This window comes from Nicotiana tabacum, chromosome 3, assembly GCF_000715075.1.
Source record: "Nicotiana tabacum cultivar K326 chromosome 3, ASM71507v2, whole genome shotgun sequence".
NCBI classification, from domain to species: domain Eukaryota; kingdom Viridiplantae; phylum Streptophyta; class Magnoliopsida; order Solanales; family Solanaceae; genus Nicotiana; species Nicotiana tabacum.
In genome coordinates this window covers 197,538,846-197,556,034 of record NC_134082.1, presented here as the reverse complement: position 1 = coordinate 197,556,034, position 17,189 = coordinate 197,538,846, and positions in this window count along the sequence as shown.

Sequence of the window (17,189 nt, the reverse complement as noted above, 5' to 3'; positions counted from 1 at the left end):
TCTATACATTTTTAGCAATAAGGCATGAACAAAAACTAGCAAACTGACTTCAGCAATGCATCTTTAATCCCAATTCCAGTGGAGTAACAGCTGTAATGGTGCCAATCTTAGCCAAAAGTGAAACGGATCACTAGAACTGTGGGCACGTAGATAGCTAATTCAACTGATTGGAATTCAAGTGTCCAGATAGTCATACATTCCTAATGTTAAGGCATAAATGAAAACTACGCGTAACTCGACTGAATTGCGACTAGTACATGAGCAAGCATGAAATTTCAAAACAATACATGATTCATTCAACTGATTCAACTAGCAAGAACACACCAACTTTGACAACTCCTGATATAATAAAATTGAATAAAGTTAAACTTTGACTAATTAGAAACCAGATTTCAAACATTTTCCACAAAACAAACCATAGTGATAGAAGGGCAGATAAGCACACGCAGCTACATGTTCAAATGAATTTCAGGATTGGAGAATCATCTGAACACTCATTAACCAACATATGAAATCATGGAAGAGGTTGGAAGCAGAACAGTAAATAAAATTGAAAAAATGACCACACAGGCTTCATTTATTATTTTAACTAAGTCATTTAACAGTTCGTCAATGGCTGACTTCACAACCGAAATAAAAAGGAGGAACAGAAGTGAACCTGGAATGAAAATTGAACTGGCCACAACATTGAAATCGACAAAAAACAACAGCAGCCACAAATCGATGCCTCGAGCAATAACGAATTCAACTATCTCTCAATAGAACTCCATTTTTAACAAAATTCGTAGTGAAAGAAGAGACGAAATCTATGTATTTCGAAGTTTATAGACAGTAAACCAAACAACAATGAAATCACAAAATACTGAACAGGTTTTTTTTGTATTCTTTTTTTTTTGGAATTAAACTAAGAATGAAAAGAGACAACAGAGAAGAAGAAAAAGAATATTTTCATAGCCTTAATTTAATTTTCTTCCGAAATTCCTCTCAAATCCTTTCCAAAAATCTTCTCTAAAAAAAATCCCCCACATAAGAAAACGTTCTCACCTTTTATAGACCTTCAGGTCTTCTCGAATCTTCTTCCTTTCTCTCCAAGAAAACCCTCAAATGAAAAACCCTTCCCTCAAACCGATTTCTTACCCCGTTTCTGATGAAAGAGGGACAAATGGAGGGAGTAGATTAGCTCGGATCCAATCTAACGCTCCCCATTTTTCCTTATTTTCATCTGAAGGGTGAAAAATCTAAAATAAAATCAAAGAGAGCATGTGAGGGAGAGGGAATCTATCAGAAGTGGTTACCATATGGCAGGAGAAGATGAAGGGAAAACGCGTGGTATGAGATTGGTGCTCACTCGCCATGGATTGTGAGTGATTTAGGGTCTGATTTGGGTGAGGGAGGCGAGTGAACAGTGAGCGCCGTTTGGGTTTTTTGGGAATTAGGGTTCTTGCATTTTAGGTATATTTGGGTGATTGGGGTGCTGTGGGCCGTTGGATGAGAGGAAGTGAACGATTGAGATTAAAGGAGACAAAACGAGGTCGTTTTGGTCATTTGGCCGGGTTGGACTGGATTTGGGCTTTGCTGGGGCGGTTTTGGGCATCTGAAATCGATTAGGCCAATTTTAAAGATTGGCCCAATTTTAAAGAGACAAGACCAACACATTCCTCCTATTTCTTTTCTTTTTATCTATTTTCTATAATTAATTAAATCCTAAATTGATCTAATTTATAAAATTAAAATAATTATCACCTAAGATATTTATGAAAGTTAATTACTCCTAAATTAAAAGAAGAAATTACTAATTTAATACTAAAGGCTAAAAATGCAAAAAAAAAAATTGATTTTCAGTTTTAATAAAGAAAATAATTAACTAATTAACCTAAAATTTAAAAAATGACCTCAATGCAATGCATGGTATTTTTTGGCCTTTTTCATGATTTTTAACAAAATAAACATGCACAGAAAATGCAAATAATTAGCACAAATTTCCACAAAATTCTATAAAATTGTAAAAAAAGAAGGGAAAAACTTGTTTTTCTTGTATTTTATGGGAGTAATGGGAAAAAATCACGTGCTCACAGCTTCCCCTCTTTGCTCGGAAACACGAAGAGTTTTCATGCAAAGATAAAGTGAGCGGATACGAGCTATTTTTGCCCGTTTGAATGCTCTGTGAGAAGCATTTTTGAAAGATTTGACCGCACCCTGCTTCCGAGGTTGCCTAAATATCCTTGGCTATAAAAGAATCAGGTCAGTGTAGTTCGGGAAGTTTTGGTAGCTTGGACTACCAGGAAGCTGTGATTTCACCATTGCTTGTTGAACTTCTTATTACACCAAGACAAAATAAAAGAAGCTAGACTGAACTATAATCTATGAATTACAAGAATTCTATCTATATCTTCAAACTTGATCTTGTAGTTTCTGCTGCTCTGTTGACTTGTACTCTATAGGTGAGCTTCCTTTGTTGCTGACTTGAATTGTATTTTGAGGTACTTTCCCTTTGTTCTCCAGGCGGATACCTGATTATTGAACTGGAACCGTCTTCCTTCGAACATTGTTGCTTTCCCTTTGTTCTCCAGGTAGGCGCCTGATTAATAACATTTGAATTATCTTCCTTTCCTTCCGAAACTCGACTTGTTTTCCCTTTTTTTTCCAGGCGGGCACCTGATTTTCAAAGCTTGAACTGCTCTCCCTTTGTTCTCCAGGTGGGCGCCTGATTTCCAAAACTTGAACTGCTCTCCCTTTGTTCTCCAGGTGGGCGCCTGATTTCCAAAATTTGAACTGCTCTCCCTTTGTTCTCGAGGTTGTTGATACCCAATTTTCCCTATACTTTTTTTTATGTAAAATACCTTTCAAAATAGCATGTATAAGCATATATGAGTATTTCCCCCAAGGATACATTATTTTTCTTAATTTTTCAAAGATTTTAAAATCAATTTACTACCCTATTTTATCAAGAAAAACCCAGTAATTATCCCAAAATTATCATTTTTTTGTGATTCATTTATTGGAGTTTCATGTTTATATTAAAATATAACTAAGGTATTTTTACATATTTTTACAAATTTATTTGGTATTTTAAAGGATAGAATTGCATAATTGCAATATTAGCCATTTTTTAGGTTTAAATTCGTCTCATATTCAAAAAATGAGATTTTATATTTTTAAATTGATAATTATATATTATAAATCATTTTTATGCTTTAATATATTTCCCAGAAATTAATTTACTATTTTTTTTAATTTTAAAAGGGAAAAACTGTCTATTTAAATAACAGCCCAATTCATTTCAATTTTAGCCTAAATTTTGGCCTAATTAAACCCAATCCCCAATCCAAATTAAACTGACCCAAGACCCCAAACCCAATCCTAAAACTACCCGACCCAACCTGGATCAAATCTTGGCCGTTGATCAATTTTGATCAACGGTCTAGATCCGCCCTTACCTTTTTTAGTCAAACGACCCCCCCAATACCCCTCATTTTTCCTCACTCATCTCTATCTCTCTACCTCTGGTTCTCTCTAGAACCTTCCCTTCCCCTCTTCTCCGATGAGTTCTTTTCATCTTCTCTGGCCACCTTCTGACTTAAACCCATGGTGATTTCAGTACCCACAAGCCACCTATGGCTCCTCACGTTTGGTTAACTGAAGACTCGTGGCCTGGCCACAAAAGGTTGGTCCAGACCTTTGTCGATTCAAGTTCCACGGCCATCTCCGGCCTGCTCCGGCAAGCCATGCCTGCTTCGAGCCTGGTTTCGACCCCTCCTGCTTAGATCCAAGCCTTTCTCACCGTTTGGGTTCCTATGAAAACCCTAGTTTTGAGGTTTTTCTGATCTCTTTAGATCTGTTCCAGATCTATGCTTTCTCTAAATTTTTAATATGATTTTCTGGATTTTCTTTCAAAAAAATACTTTCAAAACCATTTCTTTTTCCTATCTAGGGTTTTTTCTGAGATATTTAGATGTTTCTCTTATTTTCTCTTTCTTTTGTGTGTTTCTTCTACTGTATTTTCCTCTACTATGTTCTTGTGTGTTTTCTCTACTGTATTTTCCTCTATTGTGTTCTTGTGTGTTTTTTATAAATTTCCTCTACTGTGTTCTTGAGTGTTTCTTATTAAATTTCCTCTACTGTGTTCTAGTTAAGTTTCTTCTAATACTTCTTAATATGCTTCTCCTATTGTTCTTAGCATTTTTTTTCATTATGTTTCGTATTAGTTTCTGCTACCATGTTTTCTTTGAGCACCTACTGTGTTTCGCATGTTACTCTTCTACCATGTTTCTCATAAGTTTCTGTTGCTGAAAGGAACATGTTAAAGGTTTCAGTTCTTTTCTGAGACCTCTGAACTTGTTCCAACTCAATTACTTGTCCTCTCATCTCTGCACTCGATTGATGGTAGAACCCTATAATTTGGGGGGGTTTCCAAGTTTGGAAACCATTGGCTATGTGATTTGCCTAAACTGGTTTTGTTTCAAAAACCCTAACTCTTTTAGACCTATTTCGAGTGTCTGAACTGAGTTTTGAAATCCTTGTTTTTCATATGATTCAGACTTTTGCTAAACTCTTCTACACTGGATCTTTTGTATGCTACTAGATGCTACTTCTCTTCTACATTGCTAACCTATATGACAACCACGCTTATGTAGTCTATTATCTATTGGTTTTGCAATGACACAACATCTTCTTTCAGCTTAATATGTTTATATGCTCTTTATATGTGATGAACTTCCCTCTAAAATGGCTTTCAAATTTGTGATTAGTTCAGACTTCCTTCTGAATAGGTCTGATTGATTTCTTTCCATTGTTTGTTGATTTCCCTGTGATTCGACTTAAGTTAAAACCTTTATCAGTTTTTCTGACTTGGTTCATTCATAGACCAATAATTACAAAATCTCTGACTCTTGATTTACTGGCTACTAATTGATTATCTTACCTTATTTGTACAACAGTGTATTTTAAAATTCTGTCCCTTAAATAACTTTTTATGTATTTGCCCCTAATTGCCTACTTTGCACAAAAGAAGCTTGTTTGATTTCTTTCCTTAAATAACTTTTACTGTTTGAATCTGAATTCTTTAACTAAAGGAAGTCTCGTGTGATTGATTCTTAATTGATAATCAGTTCCTTAACTGTTGTCTTACCTTATTTCTGCCTGATTTTCACACTATAAATGCATGACTCCTTAACCAACACATCATCACTCATTCACAATCTTTCTGAACTCACATTCATACACAATAGTATTCTCTCTTATCTGCATTGTGGCCTGTTTACAAGACCTACTGCTTTTCTCTATTTGTTTCTTTGAAACTGGTATGTCCTGATTTAAGCTTTAGCACCACAACAATGTGTTTATTTACTGCTTTTGTATCCATGTCTACTTATTATTTCTGTACTTGAATTAGCATGCTGATTTCTTTCCACCTGTTCCTATTATGAATCCCAAAACCCCTGCCCCCTATGTGTTTGAGCTATGGTTTAAGGCATGACAATATTCAAATTATTGTCCATGAACTAAACTTGATCCCTCGGGATCCTAGCCTCTAATAATGTGTTCTAGTAGGCTTCTGGGTGTATTAGCACTCTCCATTGCTGGGTATACCCATAACCTGCCTAGTCTTTTCAACTTCCATATTCCCTCTGTACCCCTATGTGCACTTATTTGTAGCTGTTTCCCTTTCCCTTTCCCCTTTTTCAGAATTCTGTTTCTGCACTTGCACACTCTCTTAGTCCTTAAGTTCTACCCTCCTCTTGTGAGCCTTGCTTTGGAACCATGAGCTCCCTCTGAACTTGGACATTTGAGGGTTGGCCCTTCCACACTACACTTGTCTTAATCTAATAATGTATTTGGATGTGAGCATTGCCCAGAATCCCCTTTGAGGCTCTTAGGAAACTTTGACACATCCAAATGAGAGAAAGGCTTTGGATCATGATCTCTTGGAGTTGGTTTACCTTATATTTCATAAATGAAGCCTGAATCAGGCTCTCCTTGGTTGTACTTTTCAATTTCTGATGTATTCTTTTACTTCTTTGTTGGGCTGTAATAATTTGTAATAAATTCTTAAGGATGGCTAGTGAAAAAGGGAGGGTAACTATGTATGCAAAGGGTAGATATCCTGCCTATAGATATTTCTGAAATTCTACATTCTCACATAGATATCCTGCCTATAGATACTCTGATTTTCTCACATAGATGCCATGTCTATAAGTATTTCTGAATTTTGCATGCTCTCATATAGAAATCATGCCCATAAGTACTGTAAGCACGTGATTTTTGCTTCACGGACAGTCACTCCAAAAGAAATAGTAACAAAGGACCTCGCTGTACAATTTTCAAGTTTCCGTAACATGTGCTGTTAGTCATGTGTGGTTCTGTCCATTTTGTCCATTTTTACATTATTAAACAAAATACAAAATGTGTATGTCCTGGTAATTAGACCATAATTCATTCAGTAAAAGAAAAATTCACAAAAATATTCTAGGGTGCGATTTAACCTATTTAAATATTTTGATAATTATGTTTGTTTGAATTTCATTTTTATTTTTTTAGTTTTAAGATTAGAAAAAAAAAGAAGAAAGGAAAAAGGAAAAAGAAAGGGAGAAAAGAATGAAGGAAGCAGTTTGGGCCAAGGAAATAAACCAAAAATAGGCCCAAACCAACGATCTGACCCGGTCCAAACCAGGCCTGCCCAGGCACCTCCTGAAACGACGTCGTTTCAGGCAAATCAATCTGAGCCGTCCGTCCCAGCCGATCTAACGATTCAGGACTTCTTTCAGTGACCCACGTTCAAACCCGACCCAAATAACCAGCCTGACCCACTCCCTCACTTAAACCAAACGACCCCGTTTAACTGCCAAACGACCCCGTCTCATTTCTCAGCATCAGATCCAAGCCGTTGAGATCATCTGATCTAACGGCTCAGATCCAATCCCATAGACCATATATAAACCTTCCCTTATACCCACGCCCCCTATACCAACACCCCACCCCTTCGTCCCCAAGTCGAACCCGGACCTCCCATTAGAAACCCTAGCCGCCCTCGTCTCCCTCGCCATTAAAGCCGGCGGCACGAACGCCGGTGACCACCTCCTGAACACCCTAAGACCCCCTCACTCTCCTGAACAGGGATCTGTTACCCTCTTGCCTCGAATCACCTTCCCTCGTCTCGAATCTTCGTTTGAAGATTTGAGTCAAACCCGGACCTATGCCAAACCACCCCCATCTTCATACCAGACATTCCCCTGACCTTCCTCGTGACCAAACCAAGCTTGGTTTGGTCCGAATCTACCCACAACTCCTAAAAATCCAGATCTGGAAATCCAGAACTTGAAACACATGCACCTGGGGAACCCGGCCAGTTTTGACATGGGTTTGAGGTCTAATAGACCTTAATCAAGGTGTTCTCATGTGAGAACACCCTGATTAAAGTTTGTTCGGCCTCAGAAGGTCGAAGTTGAATCAGATTTGGGTCTGTTTGATTTAAACATTTTGGTAAGTTTTCCTTTCTTTTGTGTTATTTCTAAATAAGTTGTCAGCATATCTCTTTGTGTTTGGTTGTTATTTTGTTATTTTTTTGGATTTCTTTCATCTCTGTAAAGACCTTTTATTTGGTCAATTGTTTTCTGTGTATGATTTGAATGTATTCTGTGATGAACATGTTCGATTAGATTAGTCGTCAAATGAATAAACTTATATAGGTTCCCAGTAATTGAACACAAAATTGTCTGATGCCCTTTAGGTCCCTGAACATATTGTTTATGTGAGCGACTGATTATTACCTGCTATAATTAGTATAGTCGACTCGATAAATGTCGTTGATTAGTTTCTATAACTAATGAATCAAACGAGCTAATAATGTCGCATGACTAATTGATACTTTGCCACTGATTGAAGGCCCCAGCATTGTTTGAAATAGTTTGTTTGCATTGAAAAGTGACTGAAAGGTTCAGTCTAGGCAGTCCTGAATTTGAACTTTCATCAGTTCAAAAATGCCCTGATGCTGCAAAGGGTCAAGACAGTGATAACCAGGGTTTAACAGGGGTAGTCTGGGGTTTGAAGAGGACAAAAATGATTAGTTTAAATGAGCTGACAAGTAGGGTACTAATTTAGGATTAAACTAATACCCATGGGGAGCAAGACATAAGAGTATGGGGCTTAAAATGAATAAATAAAACGAGCCCATAACTCTTGATTAAACAAAGACCAGGCGTGGGGAACAAAGGGGCTGGTACCAAAGATGCTTAGGCATGGGCTTATAGGGTATGGGCATTCTGCCAATTGGCAGGGCAGGCAGCTCAGCTGTACTGGTTCATTTGGCCTATAAATAGGCCATTTGATAACTTAAACGAGGTAGAGATTTTAGTCTGGAGAAAAGAGAAAAACAAAGTGAAAATTTTCAGAATACTTTGACTAAAACATTGCCCAAAACTGCACAAGGAACTAAGTTGGTTGAGCTGTTCTGGCCAAGTCAGTTATTCTAACTAGGGTCATCACTGTTCCGTTAAGAGAAGGCTGTGTGTTTTCTGCTGTGATTGTTACTATACTGAGTTTTCTGTGAGCTGTGGATTGAGTTTTAGCCTTCTTGATTGTTGGAACTGTACTGAGTACTTGCTGAGTTTTGTGATTATTGGATCTTCTGTTGCTGTTACATTTGGTATCTTGGGTTTTCGGTTGGTTCATTGTTCTTTTTCTGGGATTTGTCTGTCTGATGCTCAAGCACCTGTGGGCTACATAGTTGCTGTTGGTTGTGTTGCTGCGTTGTTGCTATCTGTTGTTGCTGTTGATTACTTGCTGCTGATACTCTCTCTCTTCCTCTTCTTATTGTGCAAATATCCAAGTACACGACTAATACTGTCAATGTAACTTGAAGTTGAGCATGAATGCAAAAGAGAAGAATTGAAGATTGTTTACTTTAAGCATAGGCTGTTGTATTGAATATCATGTAATGCATGATAGTTTACATTTGTTTGGATACTGAAGGCAACTTGCACGCATAGTAAATATCAATGTATGGGGATTGAATGTTAGTTGTATATGTAGGCTGTTAGATGAATATTCCTAATGCAGTAGGTTGTATCCCAGACTTAGGTTTAAATTGTGTAACATACTCTTTAATGTAGGCCAGGCATGTAAACTATCCACTGCTAGTATAGTTCTTTCCCCTTTTGTTAGTTTGTCACATATAAATTGATAAAGAACAAAGAATCGGTTCTAGGCCTCCACCCCAGGAAGGCCGAGCCCAAATCGAAAGTCAGCTAGGCCTGTATCGGAAAAACAGGGCCCAAGTCGGGCCATCTCGCATGAGCTGGATTTGGGCCCATAATTTGCGACTAGTTGGCCATAAATGCAGTCACATTTTATTATTCTGTAGTAGCACTTTAAATACGGTTTTATAATCAACTAAGGCTATTTACTGCTTTCAATTGATAGAGACAAACACGACGAGAAACATAGTTGCTATAGGATATCCCTTAAAAATAACAACGAGATGAGCCTCGATAAAAATAAACAAAACGCAGATACGGGACCCTTGTTAAATGCATATTAGTGAAGCATTTAGTTTTCGGGACGGGTTGTTTAGCCAATCTCACAACCTCCCTAAAAATAACAATACGTTAGACTCTTAGGACGCGCCTTAATAAATCTTACCTTCGTAAACTCGGGTGCACATTGATGTGACCCAAATCCAAATCTCAACGGAATCGAAAATGTGTTTCTAATCACGGGTACATTGACTGTGACGTGGTTCGAGATGCGTGTCCATGACGTTGCAAATTCATTTTAAAATAAGGATGAGATGAGCCTCGCCGAATAAAAATACAAATTGCGGGGCCCTCAGTAAATATTTGTTTAAAATTACTTAGACTTCAGGAGGGCCGTTTAGCGAATTTCGCGGCCTTCCCAAAATAATAACACGATAGTCTCTTTAGGCGCGTCTTAATAATTTATTTTTTTTCTTAATTCGGGTGCACATTTATGTAACCCAAATCCAAATCTCAACCGAGTCGAGATATGTCAATAACCACGGGTACATTGATGTAACGGGGTTCGAGACATGTTTTCACGACGTTGCAAGTCCTATAAAATAACAGTGAATGATAAAAGCGATAAAAAGTTAAATTTTGCACGTAAGTTCACACTTGTATAAAATCAGATAATCAAGCCAAATATAACAGTTGAGCGACCGTGCTAGAACCACGGAACTCGGGAACGCCTAACACCTTCTCCCGGGTTAACAGAATTCCTTATCCGGATTTCTGGTACGCAGACTGTAATATAGAGTCATTCTTTTCCTCGATGCGGGATTAAAATTGGTGACTTGGGACACCCTAAATCTCCCAAGTGGCGACTCTGAAATAATTAAACGAATCCCGTTTCGATTGTCCTTTAATTGGAAAAAACTCCCCTGCGCCCTCGGGCGCGGCAAAAGGAGGTGTGACAGCTCTGGCGACTCTGCTGGGGACCGTAACCCAGAACCACTGGTTCAGGGTTAAGAATTCGAGCTTGAAATAATTGTTATTATTTGGCTTTATTTATTATCTGGTTTTCTTTTTACGTGTTTGATCCTAATGTACTAAATGCTGCTTTTACTGCTTTGATATTATTTGGACTGTATATATAAACTGTGCCGAAACCCTTCTCTTCTCTCTTGAGGAGCGCACGCTGGTCGTGGCTTCTTTCTGTTAGTGTCATATGCCAAAATAGAATGAGGATTCGGAGGAGTTGCAAAATCGGATGGCCTTTTGGTTACCGGTACACAGCTCCCATCCTCGGCTCGAGTTGTCCGCTCGGGTAAGCCAGGTCTAGAACAAACACCTAGGCTTTACAGCTTAGCATAACATAGCTTCATGCCGGATCCCTAGTAGGAACGCTTATTTGCATCATGTGCATTTGACTTAGGGGACTCAGCACAGGGGCTGGGTCCGTCTAGGACAGGCAACCTGAGAATAAAGGCCATCCTGCTACATCCTGTTTGCTTTTACTTGTTTCAAGGCTTGCATGCTGACCGGTTTCTGAATATCGAGAATGTTTGGAAGAGGAATAACGGTTAAGGGGTTACTTATTCTTGAAAAGTCACAAAAATGGTCAAAGCTCTGCCAAAATTTTGAAAAAAGAAAAAATGTGTGTCTTATTAATTTGTTTTAAAAGAAAAAAAGGAGTCTTTGATTCATTTTTAAGAGAAAAATAGGGTGTCCCCAAAATTCGATTTATGCCCGAACTACGTCAGTTTGATTCTCGCATGGTGCGGGATACGTAGGCAACCCCCATCGGGCTCAACTTGTTCTTTCAAAATAGAGGTACAAACCAAATAACGAAAGTTTTAAGGTAACATCGTACTTTTCAGAAACAACCAAAATTTCGTTTTTCTAGAAAATAGTGTGTCGATTTGTGTATTTGAGTCTAATGAGTCTGGATCTTCACTTAATCACCCCAATAAACATGCAGAATGAGCATGAGTCCAAGTTTGCCGATGACAGTTAGAAGCAAAATTCCCCTGGAGGTGCGATTATGGTGGGAGGATTTGGAAAGGCCAGAGCAAGACAAGGTCAAACTGCACCTGGGGGGTTTGGTTGATTTGTTGAAAGTCGGGCCTCGGTGCGACATCATAAAGGCTTTGGTTACATTCTGGGATCCGGCCCACAACGTGTTCCGTTTCTCAGATTTTGAACTCACCCCAACCTTAGAGGAAATGGCGGGTTACATGGACGTCACTGAAGGTTTGAGACACAAATACCTGATCGCTCCAAGGGCTGTGAATTCACACAAATTCATGGATCTGTTGAAGATAAGCAAAGGAGTCCCATACGCTGAACTGGATAAAGGTTTTTCTACCCTACAATTCATATACCAGAGGTACGGGAGCATAGGAGGATTCAATGATCCAGAAAGTGGTGTTTGCAGCAGGGGAAATCTGGTAAAATGGAATGAGCATAGGCGGTTCGCTTTTATGGTGGCATTTTTGGGCCTTGTGGTGTTTCCCCGAAAAGATAGAAATATCGACCTAAAGGTGGCTGGAATCGTCAGAATCCTGATTACCAACGATAAAAGCATCCTTGCTCCCATGATAATGTCAGAAATATACCGAGCCCTCACGGCTTGTAAGGCTGGAGCAGACTTCTTCGAAGGGTGCAACTTGTTGTTACAGATGTGGATGATCGAACACTTGTGTCACCACCCTCAGTATATGCGCTACATGTCTACAAATGGGGGCTGCATCGAGGGTTATAGCCTAAGGGTTTCAGGTTTCCGATCACCGGGAGGGTTTGAAGAATGGATATCCTATCTCCGGATCATCACCGCAGACCAAATAAACTGGACTTTGGGTTGGCTTTCTGTGGAAGAAATCATATACATGCCCGCCACTGGTCCTCACTTCCTCTTGATGGGACTCAGGGGTATTCAACCTTATGCCCCTTACAGGGTAATGAGGCAGTTGGGAAGATGTCAAGTACTACACCCGGACGAAGATCTCAGCACTTATGCAGTCGAGGTCAGCAGTGACGGCCAATTTCCTGAAAAGACAGTTCGTTGCATATGGAGTGAATGCCAGTACTTAACGGCGAATACCCGAGTAAATGATTTGTCTAGGGGTGAAGTCTCGCCGGCCTATATCACTTGGCAGAACAAGAAGAACATCGTAAAACGGCCAACCAAACGGCCTCACCTCCGAAATTTTGTTGAGTCATCGCAAGAACAATGGGACTGGCTCGCAAAAGAGGAAGGTTACCTGGTTGAAATTAGGAAGCTGAAGCGACAAATGGAAAGGATGGTATTCGAAAACAACGTACAAGTCGCCCAAGAGCAGGCTGAAAAAGACAAGTTAGCCCAAGAAAACCAAACCCTGAAGGCCCGGCTTCGCCAAGCCAGTAAGAATAACATCGACCGACAGAGGCGTTGCTCCGACGAAAGATTGATAGCCAGTTTGAGAAATCAGGTCATCCAGAGCCAGGTAGAATTAGACCTATCAGAGGCTTGCATAGCAAGGATGAGGGCCAAATGGGCAGAAGGTACAATGGCCCGGAGAAAGCGCCTACAGCAAGTCATGAGGAATTGTGAACTGAGCGTCAAAGCAGCAAAGGAAACAAATTCCGCTTTGCAAGAGCGGATCTTCAAGCAAACGCAAGATGCCCAGGCCGACCGGAGACGCTATTACAATGCAATGACAAGGATGGAAAGGCAAATGGATATATTCCAGGATCAGCTCGCCGCCAATGCACAAACGCTAGGGTTAAAGAGCCGACATATAAGGCAATTGTTCGCAGAAAGGGACAACATTCGGGCAAGAATTGACGAAGTCGGGCATTACATCTACCTAAAATGTTTGGCATGCGAGCAGACACCTCGGGAAAACCTCATTGCTTCCATCATGGGCTGCGTCCATCGGATTATGAACGAGTTGAAGGGCTTGCAAAGAGACCTTACACCTAGGGCCGCGAAAGGGCCGAAAGATGCCTCGTGGGTCCCTAAGTTGGAAAATTAGTTGTTGATCGAGTCCTGGTTGTTTTGTTTGTTGTTTCCCCAATGTTGTTTTCTTTTCCTCAAACCAAGTTTAAAACCCTGGAGTCTGTACTGTTGCTATTTTGTTTGAAGTAATGTGTAATAGCAAATTTTGATAATGAAATTAAGTGACTCCGGAAGAATTTCTATGTGTCTTTACTTTAAGGCAGAACTACGCCTGGTCTGATTCACGCGGGGACGTGATACGTAGGCAATCCCCATAAGATTCGACCGCTTTTAATAAATAAAGAAAAAATGTAAATAAAATAAAATGCGGGGTTTCGCAAAATACTTTAAAAAGAAACGAATGAACAAACCGGGATGACGCATGTGGTTTGAAGCAAAGCATGTAGAAACGGTTAACTGCCTAGGTGCATTGCATCCTGTATGTGTTATGATCAAATCTGTTAAGCTCTAACACTAACAAAGTTTGTTGTTGTCTGATACCAGACAGTTAGTTGTTAAATAATTCTGGCAACACATTCATACCAAACCAGATCCAAAGGACCGGTAGTAACAAGCATGACTACTTCTGAGAATAGTAATGAGGAAGAAAGGCCGATGAGCCAGTTGCTAAAAGAGGCAATGGAAAAGATTGAAAGGATGGGACTAGAGATGCATGCAATGCAGCTAGCCCTGGCCAAAACGCAAAAGAGCCCTGAGACACTGGGACACGTGCCGGAGTACCCTCACTCTGGCCCTTCCACAAGCCGCCCAAATCCCCTCTATCATCAAGAAAGAAGCCCTCATGATTCCCAAGCTCCACCACCCCATCAACCTCTCCCAACACCCAATATTCCCATTTTTGTGGGACCTGCATCAGCCCCTTTGCAGCGAACGACCAGTGAGCCATTGTTTCAGGCTCACGATACACAATACTATCCCCCTGAGCCTACATTCCACGCACCGGAACCACAGGCTTACAATCCCCATCTGGAAGTACCGGCAGAAGATGAGAAACCGGTTAAGGCCCCTGAACAGGATGAAGTGTTGAGAAAGTTCAAAAGCCTGGAGCAATCCTTCAGGAACTTACACGGGCTGGGCAATCAAGTCAGCGTGGCATACAAAGATCTGTGCCCTTTCCCAGATGTCCAACTCCCGGCTGGGTTCAAGATGCCCAAGTTTGATTTATATGAAGGGCACGGTGATCCCATGACACATTTGCGGGGATTCTGTAGCAAAATGAGAGGGGTAGGAGGCAAGGATGAGCTTCTGATAGCTTATTTCGGCCAAAGTCTGAGCGGATCTGCACTGGAATGGTATACCAGGCAGGATTTCAGCAGGTGGTACACGTGGGATGACCTGGCGCAGGCTTTTGCAGGTCATTTCCAATACAATCTGGAGATAGTCCCTGACCGTCTCACGTTATTGAGAACTGGGAAGAAACCCGGGGAAAGTTTTCGCGAGTTCGGGTTCCGCTGGAGAGAACAAGCAGCTAGGGTCGATCCTCCCATGAGAGAGGGAGAGATGGTAGACTACTTTTTGCAGACATTGGATCCAACCTACTTTGGTCACTTGGTGACAACGGTTGGAAAATCTTTCAACGAGGTGGTCAAAATAGGGGTCATGATAGAAAAAGGCTTGAGGTCGGACAAGATCTTAAACTATTCGGCACTTAAGGCCACAACCCAGGCTATTCAAAGCGGCACGGGAGGTGCGCTAAGAAGAAAGAAAGAAGAGGTTGCCACGATCGAGGCAGGCAGTTGGCCCAGGGCTGGCAGGCCACACTACAACCAACCCAGGCCTCACAGATCAAACTACCCATACGGTTCACCACAAAATTTCTATCCACCTCGAGAACCACATTGTTCCGTACACCAAGCCCAGGTATACACTCAGCCTCCGGTTCGCCCACAATGGCACGCACCGGCTCCCCAGAACATATATGCACCACCACAAAACACTTACCCTCCACCAAGGGCATATAGAAATCCTTCAGGGGCAGGTTTCCGGGGAAATCCAGATGCCAGAAATGACAGGTTGCGGAAGCAAAGAACCTTTACCGAACTGGGAGAAACCTACACCGCTGTGTTCCACAAGCTGTGGCAATTGGGTTTGGTTAGTCCTGTCCATACTCGGGAACCAAATCCCCCACCTCAGAATTTGGATCGTTCAATCAGTTGTGAATACTGTTCAGGGATGCTCGGGCACGATACCGAGAAGTGTTGGAAGTTAAGGCATGCCATACAGGATCTTATTGACACCAATAAGATCGAGGTCCAGACACCGGAGGCTCCTAACATCAACCAAAACCCACTGCCAGCGCACCACGAAACTCACATGATTGAGTTGGTGTGTGTGGGAGGAGAATTAAGAAAACCCTCACAAACAGTGATGATGATCCAAGCTGCCCCAAAAGAAGTCTTAACCAGTGGAGGAACAAATGTACAGTCGCAGGGAGAAGGCGTTAAGCCGGTAGTGATATGGGGGAAGAGCCCGTCCGTCATAGCAAGCAAACCCGAGCCAAGCAAGTTGGTAATACCAGGGATCCTGCCCACACCGGCAGTCATGTTGAAAGGGGTATGTGGAGAACGGGTGACCATAAAGCCGGTGGTCCAACTGCCGATGCTTGACAGCAGGGCCGTGCCCTGGAAATATGAAAAAGCAATGGTGACGTACCAAGGAAAACAGGTGGAAGAAGTCAGTTGTGAAGCGCAAGGGCTGACTCGATCAGGTCGATGTTTTGCTCCGGTGGAGTTAAGAAAAACCAACCCAGTGGCAACCAAGAAGCCAGTGTCAGAAGAGGAGGCTGAAGACTTCCTGAGGAAAATGAAAGTGCAAGACTATTCTGTGGTCGAGCAGCTGAGAAAAACACCCGCCCAGATCTCACTATTGTCATTACTCCTCCATTCCGAGGAACATCGCCGGGCCCTGTTAAAGATATTGAACGAGGCCCATGTACCCAGTGAGATTTCTGTAAACCACCTGGAAACCATTGCCGGCAAGATTTTCGAGGTAAACAGGGTAACATTCTCAGATGATGACCTGCCAGTGGAAGGTACGGAGCATAACAAAGCTCTATACCTAGTTGTCAAATGTGAAGACTCGGTGGTAACTCGAGTATTGGTGGATAACGGCTCAAGCGCCAATATTTGTCCATTGTCCACCCTGGACCAGTTAAAGATTGACCGTGGAAGAATCCAGGAGAATAGCATCTGTGTCCGGGGGTTTGACGGAAACGGAACAACTACTATGGGGGATGTCGTACTTGAACTGACCATTGGCCCGGTCCTATTTACCATGGAATTCCAGGTGTTGAACGCCACGGTATCTTACAACTTGCTGTTAGGACGACCTTTGATTCATGCAGCTAAAGCGGTGCCTTCCACCCTACATCAGACAGTGAAGTTCGAGTGGGAAAGACAAGAGGTAGTGTTGCACGGCGAGGATACAACATGCACCATGGGCGGAACCATCGTACCTTTCATAGAGACCACTGATGACAAGGGTCCCTAGGTCTACCAGATTCTCGATACAGGGTCGGCCAACAAAATTTCTGAAGGAGAAATCATCCCGCACCCTAGGGTGGCTGCCGCAACAGTCATGATGGTATCAGAAATGCTGGGTAATGGGTTTGTGCCGGGAAAAGGCCTGGGAGTTGAACTTCAAGGGATAGTCCAACCTGTCTCCCTTCCTAAGAATCTGGAAACTTTCGGGTTGGGGTTCAAACCAACCGCAGCAGACAGGAAGCAAGCGCGAAAAAT